General features: G+C 38.5%; 1 protein-coding gene across 4 annotated transcripts in view; it reads left to right on the forward strand.

Moving 5' to 3' along the window:
* Positions 1-8,617: 8,617 nt before the first annotated feature.
* The window catches only part of LOC108412142 (speckle type BTB/POZ protein), a 112,932-nt gene continuing 98,576 nt past the window's right edge, over positions 8,618-22,973 (forward strand). Inside the window, exon 1 of one of the 4 annotated variants that reach the window (XM_037544827.1) lies at positions 8,618-8,757. The gene's annotated coding sequence lies outside the window, so the exon portion shown is untranslated. Of the gene's footprint in view, positions 8,758-8,832; positions 8,981-9,271; positions 9,291-9,578; positions 9,705-22,973 lie in introns of those variants that run through there. The other 3 variants (XM_037544824.1, XM_037544826.1, XM_037544825.1) reach the window with 3 other exon arrangements.

The following is a 22,973-nucleotide window of genomic DNA, read 5'->3' on the forward strand; positions in this document are numbered from 1 at the left end:
CAGATGGAGTGGTGTACTTTTGATGTCATTGCCAGTGTCATATCATGAGCAAGGAAAAAAGAAAACAGTTGATGAGTATTAAATACTCTGTATACACTGTAGAAAGGCAGATTCGTCCATCCATCCATCCATTTTGTAAGCCGCATCTCCATCAGAGTCGCGGTGGGGGGGTGCTGGAGCCTATCCCAGCAGTCTTGTGATACATTTTTAACATCTGGAGCCTCATGTTGCTGACCCTTGGCTTAGCTGTTGAACTCAGTGAACTGACAAAATGGCTTCTCTTAACATTTAGGCTGACCCCTATGCTGTGCCAATACAAGGCATGTCAAAAAAATATACTACTTCCCAGGTACTTTCGATTATTTGTTTAAAATGACATACAAAGGTCAAAAGATCAGTGTGTATGAAATTTGTCAGACATCTCCTTGTAAGATCCCTTTTCAACAGTTATACAGTTTTACATGGAAACCATTTAAAAAACATTTGTTTTCTATTGCTAAAAGAGCTTTACAGGCTAAAGTAGGGAGAGCATGCTTGAATCCCAATGATTGCCACTTGTGTAATTTGCAATCACTTACAGCTCTTATAGCAATTACAACAAACCACAGAAATCAACATGCTCTACTTTAATTTCAGGCAATAACAAAGTGATGTCTGATTATCTTGGTTGCGAACCATGATAATTCATTACACTAATTCACTACACAGTAGCCTTTTTGCACTCACCTCTTGTAACGATATTTAACATGATACCATGTGTAAAAATGAAATCAACTTCTCAAGAAACCTCTGTTCCATTAAGGTTCCATTTATTAAGACTTCCAGTATCTTTAGCTAAGTCGATGTTGTCCAACATCACTCAAATGTTTTCAAATAAACGTGATTCACAAGTGGCATATTTACCATTTATAGCCACAATTTTTAGTGAAAGTTTCATAAATTGTATGAGGGCACAAGTAACTTGGTTGGGGAGGGATGAAAGAAAGGGGGGCCCTGAAAGACCAATCAGCTTTTTCTGGAGCCAGTGACCCTGTGGCCCCACGCCTCCACCCCCAACTATACAGGTGCTGGTCAACGAATTAGAATAATTTGAAATAGTGCAATCATGAAATTCTTTGAATGCATTTTTTGTGCAGAAAGCAAATCAGGTGTTCACCGCACCTGTCCTACTCGTTAGACTAATCACAGAAGTCGTTACCTGTAGAAAATTTGCTCAGCTGAGCTTTCCAAAAGGCCCATTTAGGCCATTTAACTGTGACACTGTTGTTTTATTGAATTAGAATAATGGAGAAACCGTTTCATTGAATTAGAATAAATGCTCGAATTTTTGTTTTCTGTGAAGAGTGTTCACTGTGCAGTATAAAGTCAGGGTTGAGTAGAATTTCTAAGTTGTAAAATCAATCATGGGTAAGCAGCGCGACCTCTCAACCGGAATAGTGGCTCAAATTCAAGCCCTTCGCCAACAAGGCTTGACCCAAACTAAAATTGCTGAGCAGCTCGGCATCAGCCAGTCTTCCGTCTGCAAAGCTCTCAAGAAAAACTGCAGCAAGCGCACCAACTGTTCCGGCGTCCGAAAAACTTCTGCTCGCGACAACAAGCAGCTGAGAAAGATCGCAGTCAGCAACCGGTTCAAGTCCACTTCCGAGCTCACCGACTTGTGGAACAAGCAGACCGGCGATGACGTCTCCAGATCAACCACTTACCGTCGTCTGCGCGAACTCGGCTTCAAATCTCGCGTTCCAGCAGTAAAACCGATGCTGAACAAGAAACAAATGGAGAAACGGCTGAAGTGGGCCAAAGAACACAGCGAGTGGACTGCTGAAGACTGGCAGAAAGTGGTCTTCAGTGACGAATCACGCTTCTGCATCTCCTTCGGTGACCAAGGTCCTCGTGTCTGGCGTCGTGGTGGCGAAACCTACAACCACGAGTGCGTGAAAAGATCCGTCAAGTTTCCCCAGAGCGTTATGGTCTGGGGATGCATGTCCGCTCGAGGTGTAGGGAAACTCTGCTTCCTCAAGAAGACTGTCAATGCTGCCGTATATCAAGATATTCTGGAAACGTTCCTGATTCCGACTGTTGAGGAACAGTTCGGCGAAGAAGACTTCATATTTCAACAGGATCTTGCACCGGCTCATGCGGCAAAGTCGACCAAAGATTGGTTCCCTAAAAAACAGCTTGAAGTTTTGGCATGGCCGGCCAACTCGCCTGACCTCAATGTCATTGAAAACCTTTGGGCCATCGTCAAGCGGAAAATTCGCGACAGAAAGCCTACTACGCTGGACCAACTGAAGCAGAACATCGCCACTGCCTGGGAAGCTGTGAGTGCGGAAACTTGCGACAAGCTGGTCAAATCGATGCCGCGGAGACTTCAGGCAGTCATACAAGCCAAGGGGGCAGCCACAAAATACTGAGAAAGTGATGATTGTAATTATAATAAAAATTATTCTAATTCAATGAAACGGTTTCTCCATTATTCTAATTCAATAAAACAACAGTGTCACAGTTAAATGGCCTAAATGGGCCTTTTGGAAAGCTCAGCTGAGCAAATTTTCTACAGGTAACGACTTCTGTGATTAGTCTAACGAGTAGGACAGGTGCGGTGAACACCTGATTTGCTTTCTGCTCAAAAAATGCATTCAAAGAATTTCATGATTGCACTATTTCAAATTATTCTAATTCGTTGACCAGCACCTGTAGTTAACAAACTACAACAGTTAATTTGGTGTATTGCACAAACCATGTTAATGTGAAGAAGTTCCTTCTCTGAATTGCGCTGAAAAGCAGAATTAGTCATAATGCATAGAGAACAGCACTCGTATGACCTGAGACTGGAAAACAAGGCCATTGGTGGACAACGAGAAAAGGGGCCAGACAGCAATGTGGAACAAGATGGCATCATCCGTCACAGCATGTGTTGGTGGAAGTTCCCCTTTTATGCTGATCTGAGCTCTCAAGTGACTCACACGATACCCAAAGAATGCTCACAGTGCAGAAGCACAAATGGTGATCTTTAGGGAACAAAAGCCTCTTTTTAATGGGGGCATATGGATGTTAAAGCATAAAGCATATGGATGTTCAAGCATGTTGCTTATGACCTCACATATTATAAAGAAACAGTCAACCATTTAACCAGAAAGATATAAAAATCTGTCAGTAGAGCAGTACAGAGTAGCCCTCTTATCTTAGCTGGGAGTTTTCCCTTTTACCAACAGATGATCTAACCATGCTCTGCTATGTTAGCGCATGGATTTCGGAGAACAATGGTACTCAAAGTCAGCAGCAAAACGGTTCACCATTTTTCTACAGGAAATACAAAGGCTTTGTGAAACATGAAAATGATGCCTGAGCAAAGTGATGCTTCTAAGACTTCAAAGATGTGAGAGTCAGTTCATTTAGAGTCAAGTACAGCTTCAGAGGGACAGAGGGGGGCAGAGTCATACCACGCACTGTGCGCCAGGCTGCTGGTGTTGTATTAAACATACGGCACCGTTCAAGTCCTCTGAAAAAAAGGCACAAAGGGCAGCTTCTGCAGGCCACACAGCACTGAAACTGGCTTTAGCAAGCTTTGTGTTTGAAGGAATACCCTGGTGCATTCATTCATTCATTCATTTTCTAAGCCACTTCTCCCTCAGGGTCACCCTAGTGCATTTCCACCTAATCTCTACCTGCTGCATGCAAAGCGTATGGTCCGTCACCATGATTATTTTGATGTGCTATACTGTACTAAGAAAAGAAAGCTCAATGTATCAAAACTCACTTATCTCACTTAGTCAATGAGAAACTACTTCAGCACCTGTGTGTCCCACTGATATTACATTGACAAATATGTATGTAAAGTAAAACTAAAAGAAGTGATGATCACCTACAACCTACATTCATTTCGGTCCATGTATTGACTACGCAGTCCATGCATGGCAACTAAGCAGCAGAAACAGCCCATTTCGAATGAATTGTTTCTGTGATGCCACAAAAACCAAAGCATTTACATATATTTGCCTATTCAGCCTAAAGCAGTTTAGCCACGCCTGTTCACTCTGTAATAATACAGAGTGTTTCAGCCCAGCCTGCTTTTTGAAAGAAGCACAACACAGGGCAGCCTCAGGGAGGAGAGGTAGACGCAGAGAGTTGTAGGGTAAAATAGACCTCAAAGAAAACTTTTGTTTCAGATTTACTTCTACTTTACTCTTATTACTTTACATTGTACATGAAAACTCAGAGGTTTGTGCACATCTGCCGGTCCTTTGGATACTTAGAAAATGTATATATTTGTGTTGCAGACATCACGATTCTTAGTTCCTATCATGACCACTGTAAGGAAATCTGAGTTAGTAAACTTCTCTATAATGGACCATTTCAGATCAAACCACTCTGAATTACTGTTCACATCTCAGTCACTGAATATTTCTGAAAAAAAGGCTCAGAGCAACAAAAAGCTTGTGAAAAAAGATAAACAAAAACAGAAAAACAAAAGCTACCTCACAGTAAGATTTTACAAATTGTTGCATTCTTTTACAACAGATCTGAGATACAATTTTGGTCTAAAATGTATTTTTTATGTTACATATAAAAGTTCAGTATATAAAAACATTACATATTAAAACTCACTGAATAAATAAAGACATTATGTATGCAAACTCTATAAAAAGATACATGTGGGTCCACTGCTGATTTTGGATAGAAAATAAAATGGCTATTTGTGTTGTAGACGTTATGATTCCTAGTTCCTATGACCACCACTGTGAGGAAATTAGAGTCAGTAGGTTCCTCTATAATGGACCATTTTAGACAAGCCACTGTGAATTACTATTCACCTCAGACCAACATGTTGAATTTTTGTAGTTTGTGGTAATTGATAGTATAACACAGATGCGGTAGCTGGAGATTAGGATGAAAAAAGTGGGAGTACTCCTTCAAAGGGCAGTTCCACCAATTTTTCAAAATGCATGCATAAATTATTCATAGTGGTTTGATGTTAAAATCTCAGTTTTAGAAAAAATTTGAGTCAGAATTGTTTTCAGCTGTGGAAAAAAACAAAAAAAAACAAACAAACAAACCAAAGAACCTAAAGCTACCCCACAGGAAGATTTTACATAATTTTGAAATACGCTAAAATGTATTTTACATTACACATAAAAGTATTATATAAAAACATTATATATATAAAAAAACACTATATAATACTGAGAACATTACATATAAAAACTCAGAATGCACATGGATTCACTGCTGGTTTAGGATAGTGAATAAAATGTTTGTGTTGTAGACATCATGACTCCTGGTTCCTATCACCACCACTTTAAAGAAGCCTGTGTTAGTAAGTTTCTCTGCAATTAACTTTTTCACATCAAACCAAACTCTGAATGACTTTTATTGTGTCTCAACAATTGAATTATGCCTAATTTTTGAAATTTGGTGAAATTCCACATTAATCGAGTTATGGGGTCACATTTAACACACAGCACTATTTGCTGTTTGCGAAGCTGTGCATATCTTCACATGCTCCCCCTGTTGTTTTTGATCTTATTCCTCTTTTTCTTCCTTTCAAGTTTTTTTTTCTCCCCGCTGAGTGTTTTTTTCATGAACTTCCTTTGGCTGGGATTCACATCTCTCTGCAGACGCAGGGCTGGAAGAGGAACACAGAACCTGTATACACACACACACACACACACACACACACTTACTCGCTCACTCACTCACTCACTCACTCACTCACTCACTGATGTCCCTCTCAAAGAAAGAGTGAATGTCACTGTTTATTCTACTGCAGTGAAATCCAACAAAACAGCAAGCAAATTAAATGAGCGTCCCTTTAAAACACTCTCACGCAATCATTTGATAAACATCATTAACATGATGATGATAGCATGTTTATTTTTCCTGCAAAGTGAAAAAAATAGATAGTTGTCTCAAACTCCATAACCAGCGGCTTCCACGGAAAATGAGACACCAGCGAGCTTTGGTTTTGGTTTTTAGATGAGATGCAAATTTCCACTGAAATGCAGAACGAATAGATTGGCTCAATGTCATAACAAAGTTTTATTGTTTTGGGTGTCAGAAGACTTTTAACTAAGACAACCACTTTAGAATTGTTTTGTGTGCATCAAGCAGACCCACTGCAAACACAGCCTCTTAGAGAATAAGTGCACATCAGTATTCTACCATGTGATGTTACAAGTCAGAAGTGGCTTCAGGATCAAGCTTGACTCTAGATTTGTCCAGTCTCTAAAATCTAAAATTATTTAAAGTACAGCCTTCTTAAGCTAACTATCAGAATAAATAGTGTCATCAGTAAAGTTTGGTGGAGGAAGAATAGTGGTCTGGGGCTGTTTTTCTGGGGTTGCTCCCTAGATATCACCCTTTAACCCTTCAGTGAAGGGTAATATTAATGCTACAGCATACAAAGCAACTTTAAGCTTCCAACATCGTGGCAGCTGTTTGGTGAAGACTCTTTCCTGTTCCAGCATGACTGTGCCCCTGTACACAACATAAGCTCCATAAAGACATAGTTTAATGGATTAAGAGTGGAGGAACTCCAGTAGCCTGCACAGAGCCCTGACCTCAACCCCATCTAACTCCTCTGGGATGATTTGAAATGTCAATTGCAAGCCAAGCCTTCTTATTCAACCTCTCTGCCAGTGAGTTCACAAATGCTCTTTTGACTGAAAAAATTCCACACGCACTCTTGAAAATCTTGTGGAAAGCCTTCCCAGAAGAATGGAGGCCACTAGAGCCATATTGTTCATATTATTCCCCATAGTTCTGGCATGGGATATACCATAAACTCATATAGGTGTTCTGGTGAGGTGTCCATATACTATTGGCCATATAGTGTATGTATGCTTTGTAAAATTATTAAACTCTCTTAAAAGTCATCAGATTCATTTGGGGTGCAAATAACACTTTGGTATTTTGTGCTGTGTCATATTTTATTTGGAAAGAATGACCCTCAAAATGAATTATTTATAAGTTACAGTATATCGGTTTTATGTAGGAAAATATTGTGTGCCAAAATGACTAACTAAAAATGCTGTTTGCATAAGTATTCAACCCCTGTGCTGTGGAAGCTCCAGTTTTACACAAATGAAAGATATTGTCCTACCAAGGAAACAATTGGCTTACAATCGGCCTCCAGTTGTGAATCATTAAAAAGTTTTTTTTTGGTGGATAAAAGACCCCCTTAATTCAAGTATCCCATGTCAGGCTGTGAATCTAAAAGAAATATGTAAAAATGAAGACCAAAGAAGTTACAGACATAGCTACAAAAGTATGCACTGTTGGATCAATTTTGAGGAATTTAAAGCTTCAGAATGCCACCCAGGCACTGCCTGGATAAGGCCGTCCCTCAAAACTCAGCATCAGAGCGAGAAGGGGACTTGTCAGTGACTTCAAGAGCTTTAATACAACTGGCCTGTATGGGAGAGTGACTAGAATGAAGCCATTACCATAACTGAAGAAAACAGTGATTACTGAAAAACCTTGTCAAAGCTTGTCTGGAGGTTGTCAGGAAGCATCAGAGTGAACCAACTAAATGGACGATGAGGCTTTGTGGTTAGATGAGACACAATTTGAGCTATATTCGAGCTATTTGGCTACAAATTAAAACACTATGTGTGGCATAAACCTGAGAATTCTCATTCCTCAATAAACCCCAATCCAACAGTGAAGTATGGGGGTGGCAGTATCATGTTGTGGGGATGCTTTTCCTTGACAGGGACTGGGCATCTTGTTGAAATTGAAGGACGGATGGATAGAGAAAAATAAGAGAAGATACTGCAAGACAGCCTCCTTCAGACTGCTAAAAAACTAAACCATGGGAGAAACTTTTCAATCAAAGCAACACAGCAGTGGTTAAACAACAAAAAGCTGAATGTCCTACAATGGCCCAGATCTCAGTCAAATCGAAAATCTATATTTGTGGCAATATTTGAAAGTTGTGGGCCAAATTACTCTAAAATACTTAAATAAGCAGCATTTTTTCAGTATTTTTTTAAAGATCTGCTGACAAATAATTCATTTTGACTTATTCAGCCCATTTGTTTCCATTTAAAAACCTAACTATGAAACAAACGCAGTACAGAGTTTAAATACATGCATGGGTCTATTGAATGAAAATACAGGAGCAAAAAAGTACTCGGAGGAAGTCTGCAACAGCATTGATCTCCTAGCATTTACATGCCATGATATAATTGATTTGCAGTGTAAACTGATGCACCACTTGGGAGCCACAACTAAATACTAATACTAAAGATAAAAAGTAAGATAAAAAATATGTATAAAATCTCTCTCTATATAAATCCTTCACATAAACTCTATTGACAAAATTGAACAAAATAAACAATTCAAAATAAAAAAAGCAAAAAAACATTCACAATGTAAGGATATTTTATCCGAACTGCACATGGAATGTTGCACATGGAGTATTGATTATATTACTCATGGGGATTGTGATGAATCAGTAACATGCACATTATAAACACAAACAATATTTACACTACAGAGATATTTTACACGTGTTGCACGTTTAAAAATGCGCATTCAGGCGCCTCATTCCTGCCTTTTGCCCAGAGCCACACAACCACTGAATCCAGCCCTCATCTACACTGAACTCAGCTGAACTGAGTCGAATGGAGCCGCAACACGGCGCGTTCCCCTTCCCCTGCGTGCGCGTGCCCGATGTTTGTCGTCACACGCTTAACCCGGACGTGAAGCCGCGCGACAGAAAAATATCCGATACGGTCGAAGAAAAGCCTCAAAAATGTAAGTTTGGAAAGAAAAATATGGCGTTACACGCCTCACGTTTTAATGAGGGTCGGCTGTCGCGCTTCTCCTGAAGCGGATGGACGGAGGGAGAGAGCGCTAGCTCGTGCGCGGAGGCATTTTACGGTCGTTTCGCTGGAGCTTAGGAGTCTGTTGACGGGCTAGCCAGGAGCTAAAGCAGTAGACTTCAGTAGCTTCGTGCTACATGCTGCCAATTATTCTGGTATTCTTACATAATGAGCAAGAATCACGTCGGCGTTTGGGTGCATTACTGCTTTTTTGGCCAGTGTATTATATGAAGAGGTTTCGGTGGCTTGTTAACTTGCTAATAGGTTACGTCCAGATAGTCTGCCTGCTAAGCCACTGCCACCAGCTGCTGTTGCCTCATATTTAAAACTCTCGTATCTTTTCAACCAGCTGTCCGACTTAGCATGCTTGCTAACTAGCCTGGATGTGAGTTGTTAGCATTTTGGCTGTGTTTGTTGAGTGGAGGTTTAGCACCCTTCTCACTTCCAGTACCTTTTCAAAACAAGGTGAGTTGTTCTATGGTGTAAATAGCTTGTGTAGCAGACGAGCGTGCCATGGCTAGGCATTTATGACCAATCTGGGATACATTAGCGAGTAAGTTGTTTCTGTTGATGGGCCTGTGCGTCAGCGGTGTAGCCTTTTGCCAAATAAAGATCCCCTTAGATTGTGTATAGAGAATTGTGGCTCCGCGCATGCGCACTGACCCGAGTCCAGCTGCTGCTAAATAATGAGCCTTTTCTCTGCATGCGCAGTGCAGCGCTGCAGGGGTGCACTCTGCCAGAAAGAGAGCTACACTGAGGTTGGGAGAAGATGGGTTCAGTGGGTGCTGCATTGCAGAAAGTAGGTCTGGATGGCGAGTTGGGCTAGATGGAGCGGTCATTTCGGGAGGACAAGGATCCGGACGTGGATGGACCGTGAGAGTAATGAGGGAGGGATGTCTCTTTAGGTGTTTTGAGTAGTGTTTGTGCTTTTCACCACATTGCTATTCATGCTAGGACTGTGGAGAAGGCCCACACACGAAGAAGCCGCTTCTTCAAGGTTTCTTTAGTAAAGTTAGTGGTCCTGTTTGAACCATGAGTTCTGTAAAGAATCGCTTCCCGTTTAAATGGTTCTTTACATGGTGAAGTGGTTTTTCAGATTGATGGAGAGTCTGTTGTATATGATTCTATATAGAAGCTCTTCTAAAATGGTTCCACATAGCACCAAAGAGGTATCTGCTATTGTCACCTTTAAAAAGCTTCTATACTGAACCAAATACAACACGTTCTCAATCCATCTGAAGAACCATTTAAGCAGGAAGTGGTTCTGTATAGAACTAATGATTCTGAACAGAACCACTACCTTTACTAAAGAACCACCAAAAGGAGGCTTACACTTTGTTGTAAACATTAAACAGATGTAGGTCATGTGCAAAAATTATTATTTATTTAGTGTTAATGCATTTTCAATGGTTCCTTCGAAACAATCTGATGGGCAGCAAAAACAAAATATAAGCATTTCTGATCCTGTTGATTCTTGATATTTACCTTATTATAAAGTGTATTTTTGCTGAAAAAGCTCTTATTCAAATAATATATATATATATGCATGCTGTTTCAAATTTAGTCTCTGACTTTTGCACAGTACTCTACTTTTTTATCTCTGCACTTTTGCAAAGAGTTCCCCTTTTTACATGCACAAGAGTACTTTTTAATGTCCTAGTAGTGATATTTGATGTTGGATTGAGAAGGAAATCGCTCATCCATAGTAGTGAGGGAGGACTGCCTTTGTATTTCTGTTTTGTGTGTTCCCAGCAGGTGCTGTTGGTTGAAGATACTTTGATATCAGGAGTGCTTTTCTTCATGCTTTCTTTTAATACAGGGACAGTAGAGACAGCCTAGAAACCCTGACACAAGAAAACACATGCATTCTCTCCTACCTGTCACACCTGTTTGAAACACCCTTCCCCCTCACTACATTCAAGCTTAGCTCAGCAGCAGGCTTAAGTGTGTGTGTGTGTGTTAGTTTACACCTGTCTGGGCATGTATGTTAAGTGAACGTAACCTTTAAAGAAGTACTGTAAATATAGCTTTTGGTAACATAAGTGTTGGTGAAAGTCATGTTTTTGATGTTCTGAGAGCTCTTTTATACTTTGCTTTATCTTGGTGATGGTATAATTCTAAGACTTGTATATGCAAAGGCAGCCCTGTATGAGACTAGATGGGCTGTTGAGAACAGACTGGCGGCATTCCCCAGTACATTGTGAAATTTTAACAAAGCAGTTTCTGCTATTACCCAAACACTGCAATGACAACCTAGCTTGGTATTTGTAAGTGATGCCATATATTTTAATGCTTTTCCATTTTGTATATTGATTAAATTAAATTACTGATTGAGATTACAGTCTTGGTTATTTGGGGTAGTGGATGAGGGGTGGGTGTGAAACACAGTACACACATGACCTTTTTGGCTGATATCTATTCAGATTTGTTCTGGAAACTGCAGTAATAATGAATAAATAAACATCATGATCATAACCGCCATAATGATAGTTAGAAAAGGACACTCCTCATTCACACACAAGACAGATGATTAACGAATGAATAAACATTCTCTGACCCTTTTTACACCTGTTTTAGGTGTAAAATTTGGTCACAGACTTTGATGCAGAATCTGTTTCACTTGTATATGAAAGCACTGTATAAAAGTACATTTATTAATACTGTTGCAGCCGTCACTCTGTCAGTACACACATCACCATGTGCTTATCCTTTATACATTGCTGTGTTGATATTTTTAACTCAGCCCTGGATGTAACCAATGAAAAATTGGCCGTAAGGAAGTAACATGGTCTGAGATATAACCGCAGCAGTAATAATAGTAATCATTATCATCATTATTGCCAAGTTCATCACATTTTATCCAAAAAAAAAGGTAACAGAAAATGACAAATTAGAAAATGAAATAGAAGTGGTGAATTCAATTTACATGATTAAAATATATATCACCAGCATATTTTTTTTCTTTAAGTTTACCTACTTGTGGTAAAAATGATGATTATTCCATGTGGAATTTATCTACACATTTGAACTGAATAAATAGTTACATAAATGCTGAAATATTTTGTGTTGTTGAATTTATGAGAATTATTTAAGTATAATTAGTCTTAAGGACAGGGCTTTGTATTGTTTCACTGCCTTTTGGCTTTTGACTTCTCCTTAATAGTGTAAAATGTACATAATGGGACATCACCAAACTCTTTTTCACATTTTACCAGTTTACCTTCCAACCTTAGTCTGGAGACCTGATTTAAAGTTTGCATGTGAGCCCTCTTTCTTTCCCTTTTTAATACTTTGGTTTTATGAAGGTGGCTGGATGATGGTGGAATTGGTTCATTGTACAGAGAGTGCGGCGGTACAGACCACCCTACCCAAACACCTTCACTTAGCTTTTACTGCCTCTCCATTCAAGCTATGTAACATTTTTCATTCAGTCCTTTCACTTTTAATTTAACTTGGTGCCAATCTAGAGGAACTCTGAAAATGTGTAAGTGAAAGTCTTCACAAGTCAGCTTCAGGTTAACACTTGGTGTGGTGAGAATGAGGAACTAATGAGGAAACATAGGCCTTCTGTATAAAATAGTGTTTTATGACTTTTAATATATGTGCTGCTTTAGTCTTTTGTCTGTCAGCATCTGGCAGTTGTAGTATCTATAAGGTCTTTTTTAGACTAAAGCTGGGGTTACACTACACAACCTTTACCCTCATTTTAGCCCCAGTTCTCAGTCTGACGGGTTTTGGCTAGTTGGCTCTGGTCTGCAGATTTGGCTCAGTTGGAGTCGACGTTTGGAGAGAGAGTTATGTAGTGTGTGAGAGATGGAGACTCAGATTTTATATCCCTCGTTCACATTTCAGACCAATCGGAACGTGTCAAACATTTGATTTTTTTTCCGACTGAGTTTAAGGCACAAGAATAATCAAGTTAATTAACATTTTAAACTTTAAAAATACCACATTGTTCACATTTTTAGTCAGTGACCTTTACTTAAACATGTTTCCCTGCTGTTTGTTTACTGAGTCAGTGTAAACAGCAGAGAAAACGGCCGTTTGGTTCAGCAGCAGCTGAAATTTGAGTAGTATGTGATCCCCAATATTTCAGTTGCCCAAAAAGATGAGCAAAAAAAAAAAACAGTTGGGTAGTGATGAGATGCCCAGTCTTTTTGTAAGCTGTTCAGACTTTAAAAATCTGTAGTGAACCCAAGGCTTGGGATGGGAATATTCTTTGCAGTAATTAGAACTTGCTCATTGCTGTGTTAGATTACTGTGGCATATGCGCTATAATTTGACACTCAACAGACATTTGGGCAATTTTTACTCCATAAGTTGTATTTTATAGTTAATCATTTAGTACATTTCAACTTAAAGCCTGAAGCTGCAGGCACACTTGACTTTTGCCATTCATGCCTTACAAAGGCAGTGTGACTGAGGCTGCTCCAGAGGTTTGGTGACAAATAAAGTCTGTACAGTTAGAAACTAGCTAACTCAATAACTATAAACAGTGCACAAAAGTGAAATAATTATATCAGGTAGTTATATACTTGAGAGTGTAGTGCTGCCCACTGAGTTGTACCAAGAAAGTATGTAACTGCCAATGGTGTCGGCAGTGACATGCTAGTTAGCTCCATCTCACTGGTAAGCAAAGGAATTACAGCAGTTAACAAGCTGGACGACTTGCCTACCATAAACGGTAAAAACTCAAAATTGAACATAATAATATCGGATAACTATATGTTCACCACTCAGTAGAGCTGCATTCTGATATGTACTGAAAATGTGTGATTAACTGGTGTGGTTGGCAGCAGAGGGGTGACTTGGCTGCAGCTGTAATTGCTCTGCAGTTAGCAAGCTGATTAACTTGTCCAAAACAAACTGTAAAACTACAACAGTAAAGGTAATAATACAGTCTCCCAGCTGACTGTCATATGTCTCTTTTTCACATTTATTTTTAGCCAGTAGGGAAGAAATGGTAAAAAGCTTCTGTTTTGAAGGTGCTATGAAGTTCCACCTCTTCAGAGGTTAACACAATGAAAGTGGTAGAACTATTTGTTGGCTTGAACTCTGTGGAATGTATTTACACGCAGTGCTGGTTACTAAATATTACTGTTAGGCTGTTGGTTGCTAAACAAACCTGTGCTCTTGTGTAGTGTTATGGTTGATGTGCCTTCAGGCCTTTTACTTACATATATAGACAATTTGCAACTGCAAACATACATGTACTTGTGAGATCCTGCATGCTTTTCCTTTTTTAAGCTAGTTGGAATGTGAGTTTTTACCTGCATGTTTACCCTCGGATCTCTTATCTCTTAGATGAGAGAAGGTAACACGTGATCAGACTGTGAGCTTATGAAACTAAAGCTTATGTACACATCAAACATTCTACAACTTGTTTGACTAAATTCATTGAATATCTCACAGTAAATGACTGCAGATTTTTTTGGATGATTGAAATATTAAGGTTCACGCACTGCACAGCCTATAAGCCTATATATTTTTTTCCTACTAGGAGACCCAGATAAACAAATAATGAAGCAGCTTGCTGCTATTGCAGCTTTGCCACTGGCACAGTAAAAGAGCAACAGATAAACGTGTGGTCGCATTTAAAATTTTAGATGTAGGTGTACTTGAGGGAAAAAAGCTCTTTTTTACTATTTATCTTTTTTCACTTGGTATGTTTTCACCTTTCATGCTCTGTGTTCATTGGCTTTAGAAGGAATGTATACAGATTGAGTCGTTGACCAGCACACACTACCGGATTATGCTAGTCGGGTGGAAAAAATCAAACATGTACAATTATCTTTGACTCTTCTGAAATGTGATTGGGAGACAAAAAAATCGGAGTCCGAGGGTAGGGGACATTACTTGATTTAGTCTCCCTACTGGTGACTCCGACTGACCAAAATTATGTAGGCTATAGCGAGTAAGCATAGACCCAGCTGGATTGAGAATCAGGGCTAATATCAGGTTTCAAATTGTGTAGTGTAAACCCACCTTAAGTCTGCACAATTTTTACCTTGATTTTAGCCCTGATTCTCAGTCTGGCAGAATCTTTGGTTGTTGGCTGTAGTCTGCAGATTTTGGGTCAGTCAGATTTGACAGTTGGAGGGCAGACCTAGACTTCAAATCAAATTTCAGACCAGTCTGAATGTATTAAACATTTTATTGTTTCAGTCTGACTTTAAGCGTAGTCTAGTAGTGAGGGCTGGTTGGTGACTCAATATGAATGGGCTCTTCTAACAGCCATTGAAAACTGAGAGCACAAAAGAAGAAAATATAGAAAGCAAAAAAGAAAAAATGGCAAAAATTAAAGTTTAATGAACTGAATTTAAAGCATGAACACAATTGTGCTCTACACTAATCACACATCCATCCACGACCCTCATTTAAATGTTTACCTGATTCTTCTTTACTGTGTCAGTGCAAAAGCCAATTAAAATGTTTGATTACTGTGTCTCCTGATAAACAGGAACTGCCAAAACCACATACACACAGTATGGATCAGCTTTGACCTACTACCTTTTTTATGTTTATACTATTTTGAACATTGTCTTAATAACAACGTTAATTAAAACACATATTTAAAAATATAGTACTGCGTATCCCAATGTATTTTGAGAACTGTTTCACTTGTTTAAGATGTTACTGCAAACTGGTGCAGATTTATGATGAATTGCATGCTAATAGTGTTCCTTGCTGGAGAAACTTCAGACTCCAAGCGGTTTCCAAAGCCATGTTCACATGCTATGCATATTAAAATACAAGGCGTTTTCCTAAGCTGCACAGAAAATGCTGTAAATTGTACTCTTGCAAATTGTAAATTACACATAGCAGAGGCAGAGGGAGTTTACTCTGCTGTAATAGCTTAGTGTTTTAACAGTAAACATGAATTAAACATTAGGTATACATATTATTTGTTTAGTTTTTCTGATGCTGTTTCTCAGCCATAGACCCTGATCAGAGATCAACTTCTAAAAGTTCCAGTTAGAGCTAGCTACTTTATGGTAATACCCAGTCACTTTAGCTTGGCTATGGTACACCAGCGAGTCATACTATTTCATGCATAAAGGAACGTTGGCAATTATTTTCGGTTCTATGCACTCGAGCAAAGCTTTGTGTAAAGTAAGTAAAAGGAGAAGGGGTACAGTTGGATTACGCTAGCAGTACAATGCATAGCAGAAAGAACTAACCCAGGCAGCTTCTTAACAATCTCTATATTTCTCACACTCATCGCTCCCACACACTTCCTAAAGGCGACTATACTTTGTGTGCATGTATACAAACGGTTTAACTTTGAATTGGTCCTCTCATTCTCTCTCTTCTGTTCTTTTCCTATTACTCTCGAAATTGGAGTGTTTATAAAGAAAACTAATTAAAACTGATTTTGTAAAACAATCTTAATGAACTATAACAAACCTTGCAGATCCTTTAAAAGGCTCCAAAATACTTTATTGGAAAAAAAAAAAAAAGAAGTAAGCCCTTTTAATAAGACTCTTTAAAAAGATGGATATAAATGAAGGTGTCCTTTATAAAGCAGGCTCTGTTTCTTACTGTCAGTATGTAATATGCATTATCATCAGGCAGACTGCCAACTGCTTATTGCAGATTCATCAAGAAAGTGTCATTTAATCAACCTTTTTTAAAACAGATTAATGTAATTGAAATTATTAATTATTCCAGCCATGATATTTGCTGTAGGCAGTCTTTCCTCTACATGCTGTTGCCATGTGAAAGCTGCAAGCTCATGTAAACATGTAGCTGGCAAAGTGCTCTTTCTCTTTTTAATCTGGACCGGAAAGTCTGTTCTCTGTCTGTCAGCTCTGTCATCAGCTGCATATTAAGCCCAGGACTTGGCTGAAACGTGTTTGTTTTATTATGATTAAACAAGATAACCCCAGCATTGCATAATAACAAAAGTGAGGCTGCACTTTGAGAGAGTTTGATCATACAACACTTGCATTATCAGATTGGATGAGGAATTCCAGAATGGAATTACATAAAAGTGAAACCGTTAATGTGATTTTCAGAAGTAAAGGCCCTGTTTGGGATATGGAATTGATCACTTACAGTGAACTTCCAAACTACTTGGAACAGTTGGAGACCAGTAAGATTCCTAAAGATACATCACTCCTTGCAGAAATGTAAGACTGGGGATGTTAAAACAGGGGAAGCTTTAAGCATTTTTGAAGGATCTTGGATACATATTTAACCTCTGGATGAAGCAGGTAATAATATATAATGCAAGTAATATATAATGTAATTAACTTATTATAAAGTAATATAATTTTTATTTGAGGCTTCACGCAGTGCGCTGCAATACATAAATTTAACCATGACTTATTATTGTGGTGCACTGAAATGAAAATTGGCCAAAAACATTTAAATTCAGGACATGCCAAGCTGAAAACTGAACATCAAAACTGAAACCGAAAAAGAACGTTTTTATGCTTTTGACTAAATGTGCTAAATACAAAATAATAAAAAAGTAATAGTTTACGTAAAATAATCGTATTGTAATTACAGTATATAGGCTACAGTGCCACAAAATTCAGCGTCTTTGACAACAGAGAATGGCTAATTATTTGAGGGCGTAAATTCCACTATTTTTTTATTTATTTATACTTTGCTTTTTGGCTCTGTTGTTTGTGATATATTAGCTAGACATTACAAAACCTGTGTGGAGAAACTGGCATGCTTCCATTTTGCTGTATGCTGCGTATCACCGTTTCTTATTTTCATTGTCATTTAAATGATTTGTCAAACCTTTAGATTTGGACACCAGTTGTAGCCCTATTGAATCTTTTTTTTCCTGACCGAACTTTTCAGTTGTAAATGCTCTGTAAATGGTCTTCATTTTTGGCTGAAATGTCTCGGCGACTGAAGTGCAGTGCATTTTATAATGAAATATTCAGTTGGTCAGTGTTCTTTATGTACCACAATGTCCATTTTATGTTCAGAAGAGCATACTGAGAATTGTGAGGTCACAGTAATGATGCATATTGTTTTCTTGATAACCAGGAATGTGCTATATGGAAATATTTGAGGCATAGTTTTAAACTTTGTTAACTTTGGTGGGGGAACTAGCAGGAATGCAACGTATAATATCCACCATTATAATGTTACAGCAGAACCGATAAAGTGATTAACTATATTCTCTGAAACTCTGTATTGGTAATTAATCAAACAACAGTTAATATACCCAGTTTAAATATCACATATTCTGTTGAAGCTTATGAGTAGATGTAAGGGAGATGCTCTGTGTGTATGTAAGAGGGGAAGAAGGGTGCTTAAAACTTGGGGGTGAGAATAGGCTCATTTCTCACAGGCGATTGCTGGTGAGGAAATACAGCCCAGATTGAATTAGTTTACATGAGGGGATGGAAATTGAAATATGGATTGGGGTCGCAAATGACTGTCTGTGCTTTCATATACAGGATGAAATATATTATTGCTCTCTCACATTGTCTGTGCGCTTGTCTGTGCGCTTGTGTGTGCGCTTGTGTGTGCGCTTGTGTGTGCGCTTGTGCGTGCGCTTGTGTGTGCGCTTGTGTGTGCGCTTGTCTGTGCGCTTGTCTGTGCGCTTGTCTGTGCGCTTGTGTGTGCGCTTGTGTGTGCGCTTGTCTGTGCGCTTGTCTGTACGCTTGTGTGCGCGATTGTGTGTTTTTTAAACATTTTGGATGACTTTGTTTAGAGAACAGTTTAACAGGGGTGTATGCGTAGGATGACAATTTATCGATTCATCGGCTTTACTATGTACTATGTTCCTGATGTGTCTCCACTTATTTGGTATATGTATTGCTGTATTATTGGTAGTTTGAGGAATGAGAATGTAAACTAGAAAATTAACGATATTTTGATAGCCACAGAAAAAGAGCCAAAACAGTCATCCTTAACTTTTCAGGACCATAAATATTCATGTAAATCAGCATTACTGGTTAATAGGGATGCCTCTATACTATACATGTTTTTTCTCGGGCCAAGTTTAAATTTTGCAAGTGGTGTTTTTTCTTGACTTTGTTGTGTACATAGCTGTGTGATTTCAACTTGGTTAACAATTAAAAACAATTTTTTTTTTTACTTGATTTTTTTTATTTGATTTTATTAAACAACATATACCAGATGTGGGTTGCTAGCTTGTTGGCTAGCATATTAACTAACATTTAATACGTTATGGCATGTGCCTGTTCCCCGGGTCCCGATGACGGCTGTGAGAGCCAGCCGGAAGGGGGGCCTGAACTCCGAGAGCCCAGCGAGGACAGCGGGAAGAGGAACAGTGTGAGTGATTGAGGAACAGTTGAGACCACTTTTGATCCAGTCGGACGAGCTGTGGTGTGGGGGGCAGGGAGGTGAAGCAGCAAGCTCTCGTTCCCTCTCAGCTTGGCTTTTAAAATGAGGAGAGGGAGAGACAGAGGGAGAGACAGAGGGAGAGACAGAGGGAGAGACAGAGGGAGAGACAGAGGGAGAGACAGAGGGAGAGACAGAGGGAGAGACAGAGGGAGAGAATTTTTTAAGCAATTATCTGCAGATACTGATATGATACCAGGATCATTGTGGATCCCTTGTCCAAGTTATATTTCCCTGTCTAACTTTGTTTTATATGGCCAGAATTAAACATATTCTGGGGCAAACAGAGCGTTGTTATCATGCTACAGTGCTAACCAGCTTCTCTTTCTTTGTCAGCTCCTGTCCCATTGTTAACAGCTCCAGCAATGAGTGATGGCTTTGATAAATTGAATACTTTATCAGTAATGTGTTGATCATGTAGGCGAACAAAAATGTTTATTTTCCATTTTGGAATAGTGCAAGATGAGGTGGCACAAAAGTGATATAAATGCTTTACATAATTTTTATACTAAACCCCCAGTTATACTGGATAACACAGTAATATTTGAAGATGGTTTGACAGAGAGAAACAAGTGGATACCGCTAACCCTATTATACAGCAAAGCTGAAAGATTAACAGTTTTTGTATTGAAATCGCAATTTAAGAGAGTGCAATTTTCAAATAGCAATAGATGCCATTTTTAAAATTTAGTGTCTACATTATCAAGAACATTGTGCTAACTTGTAAGACAACAGAACTTACCCCAAGAAAACAGATACCTGCAGATTAGTTGGTCTTCTTGGCCAAAAAAAACAGACTAGAACCTTAATTTACAAAAAATAATAGTAATTTAAACAAGTTGCAATAATAGTCAGAAAAATTGTTATTAGGTATTTTTCCTACAGCTTTTCACTCTTCAGTGGAGTGAAGGTGTAAACATTTCCTCTTTTCTTTCTGTGTTTGTGCACCCAGAACAAAACACACAGGCGCAGTGGTCTCTCTTCCTTCGGCCTGTCTAGCATGATATCTTCATTAGTATTCATGTAAATGTAAATCGCTGAAGATTGTTCCAGATATGACCGGATGGTATTTCATTTGACTCTAGCCAAAGTGAGAGAGAGGAATAGAGAAGAGTGACTGTGGAAAAGAAAGGGCAAGATATTTTCAGGAGATATGAATAAGTGGCATTTTAGTAGCTTTAACCATTTTGCATGTGCAGCAGTAAGACAGATTTTGGCAGATATGCAGAATGGTTGGCATTTCAGTTTTAGCTTTAACCTTTTGGTGCAAGTGCGTGTGTGTGTGTGTGTGTGTGTGTGTGTGTGTGTGTGGTTTTGGTACACTGAGCAGGCTGAGTGGTGCAGAGTTGAGGGCTTTTGTGGATGAGTTTGTTTGATCAGGTCCAGGAGCTTCTCAGCCATTAGACACTGATCTGTGGTAAAAAGTTCAGGTTAAAAGAAGCCGATGCACGGCTACTTTCCAAAGTCAGGTGAGCAAAGTAAAAAGTAATCGTATGAGTGGAGCAGGAGAGAGAGAGAGAGAGAGAGAGAGAGAGATAGAGGTATAGAGGTATAGAGCATTGGCTGAGTGAAATCAATAGTTCATATGGTTGTGAAATTGGCTTTTTGGTTTTGGGGAAAGAAGGAGAGAGAGAGCAATATGTGTTGGATTGTGCAACACTTTTGAGCTCAGTGCTCATTGATGTTTAATCTTTATTTACGGTAAAATGTTTGTTGTGTGTTCTGTTTGCAGTTCGTCTGCCTTGCTTAGGAAAATGTGGAGTCTAAATACACATGTAACAGACTGTGGGCACAGGACTGTTTATTGTTTACTATTTTTTTTTAAAGAAATATCATACAAAACTCTGCTGTTGTGTATTATTTAGTGATGTATTAGGTTTTGACCATGTTCAGTATAGAATTGCAAGCAGTGTCTGGAAACAAGTGTATTGAATATCGTTATTTAATGTTTTAGTTTAATATTTTATGCAATTTTTTCCATTACCATCCAAAACCCATAGAATAAAATGATAAATATTGTAGCATTTAGGATGGAGTGACTAGGAATTCACCAATCATACATTTTTGTTGCTGATTTTTTTTTTTTTTTTTAGCCCCTTTTTTTAATACACAGCTAACATACAGAATCTTCTATTAGCCATAATCTCAGTATAAATAACACCATTTGCTCTTTAACAGGCCTTAACTAGCATTTGAAGTTTTTCCAATTTTAAGTCTGTTGCCGATTTCAATAACAAATAAGAGGCAACTGGCTATTTAGTATAATGACATTCATATTATGCCATAGCATTTTGGTATAGCTGTAACAGTAGCATTTAAATACAGAGTGAGTGCACTTCCCTGCCCAAATTTGTGAACCGCATACACAAATTTGCCAAAGCAAAAACAATAAATTGCCCTTTTGCTGGTTTTGTGTTTTAAGCAGAAATGTGCTGATTCTGATTTGTGCATCTCTAGGAGTGACCCATATTTCTGTTATTTTAATCATGACAGTGTTTGGTGTTCAAATTTACCAGTTCAGTCTGTATTGCTGTAATATAATTAAGTAAGAAGTGAGTCATTTTAGGCTCCACAGTGGTAAAGCTGTCTGAACTTTTGCCCTATAATTGGCAATTCTAATACAATTGTGGGTCAATAATATCAGCTGATATTATATACCTCCTGATGGTCAGGCTCTATTATATAGAATGTTCATTTACACCATCATTTACACACTGACAGATCAATAAGGCAACCAAGCAGTCAAGTACAGATCACATCTTGTGCTAGGTGGTAAACTTTCTCATACAAATCTAAAGTAAAATACTATGTTTACCCTGTTATACTACATTTCTAATTTTATATGGTTTACATGAAATAGGCATTAAAGTCTTCCCTTTGGGATATTCTTTCTTAAATGAAAAAACATTATAATTTGATTTCAAATTTTTTTGAATACAATGTGAATCTGAAAATGAAAGATGATTCAAATAGCAAAACAGTTAAAATGCCCTTTTCTAGACCTCTGTGATATAAACTTCAGTGAACAGCAGTTTGTTTTTGCTATCATTGATCATATCTGCATACTCATTGTTTTTCATAGCTTTTTTAAAATATGCATTTTAGTTTATACTTGTTCACAAACCTTAGAAACACTAAACATAGTTTAAATAAACATTAGTATGCAATAATTTGTATGTCTGCTTCTTTCCAGCTTGTAGTCTGACTACTCCAGTATAATGAAGGCCTGGTATCACTCTAGCGCTGCATTTCCTCTTCCAGCTGCATTTTTTACTGCCAACCTGGCAGCAGGAGCAGGAAACATTGAAGAGAGAGAATAATCTCCCCACACGTCCTGAAAACTTTTAGAAAAAAGCTGGATTATGTTCAGCCCAGGAACCGAATGGAAGAAGACGTCTGCTGCATTGCTGCAGATGCTGGAGTAAATTGTGTTTTGCTGAGCGTTTAGCTGTGTTGAACATGCGCTGTTTTCACACACTGCTGTGGTGCACGTAGTGTTAGCTGAGTGAGGTGAACCTATTGATGAAACAAGGTGAAACCTGTTACAGCTGTGAAGGAGCTGTGCATCCCCTGTTTAACCTCTGGTTACTGACACTGCTGAAAGATTAAGTGCTGGGATGTGGTTTTCTGCAGGTAATTAGTGAAACTGAGCTTGGATCACCAAAACACCATCACTAATAAGCTGTTTAGCTCAGACAAAAGGCAAATAATGAATCTGAATGCTCCTCATATGCAGACTCCTTAAAGCTGGTTTTGCATTTGAATTATTTTTGTGCAGGATTTTGAATTGTAATTGTATGAATGGCAGTTTTG

This window comes from Pygocentrus nattereri, chromosome 14, assembly GCF_015220715.1.
Source record: "Pygocentrus nattereri isolate fPygNat1 chromosome 14, fPygNat1.pri, whole genome shotgun sequence".
Taxonomy (NCBI): domain Eukaryota; kingdom Metazoa; phylum Chordata; class Actinopteri; order Characiformes; family Serrasalmidae; genus Pygocentrus; species Pygocentrus nattereri.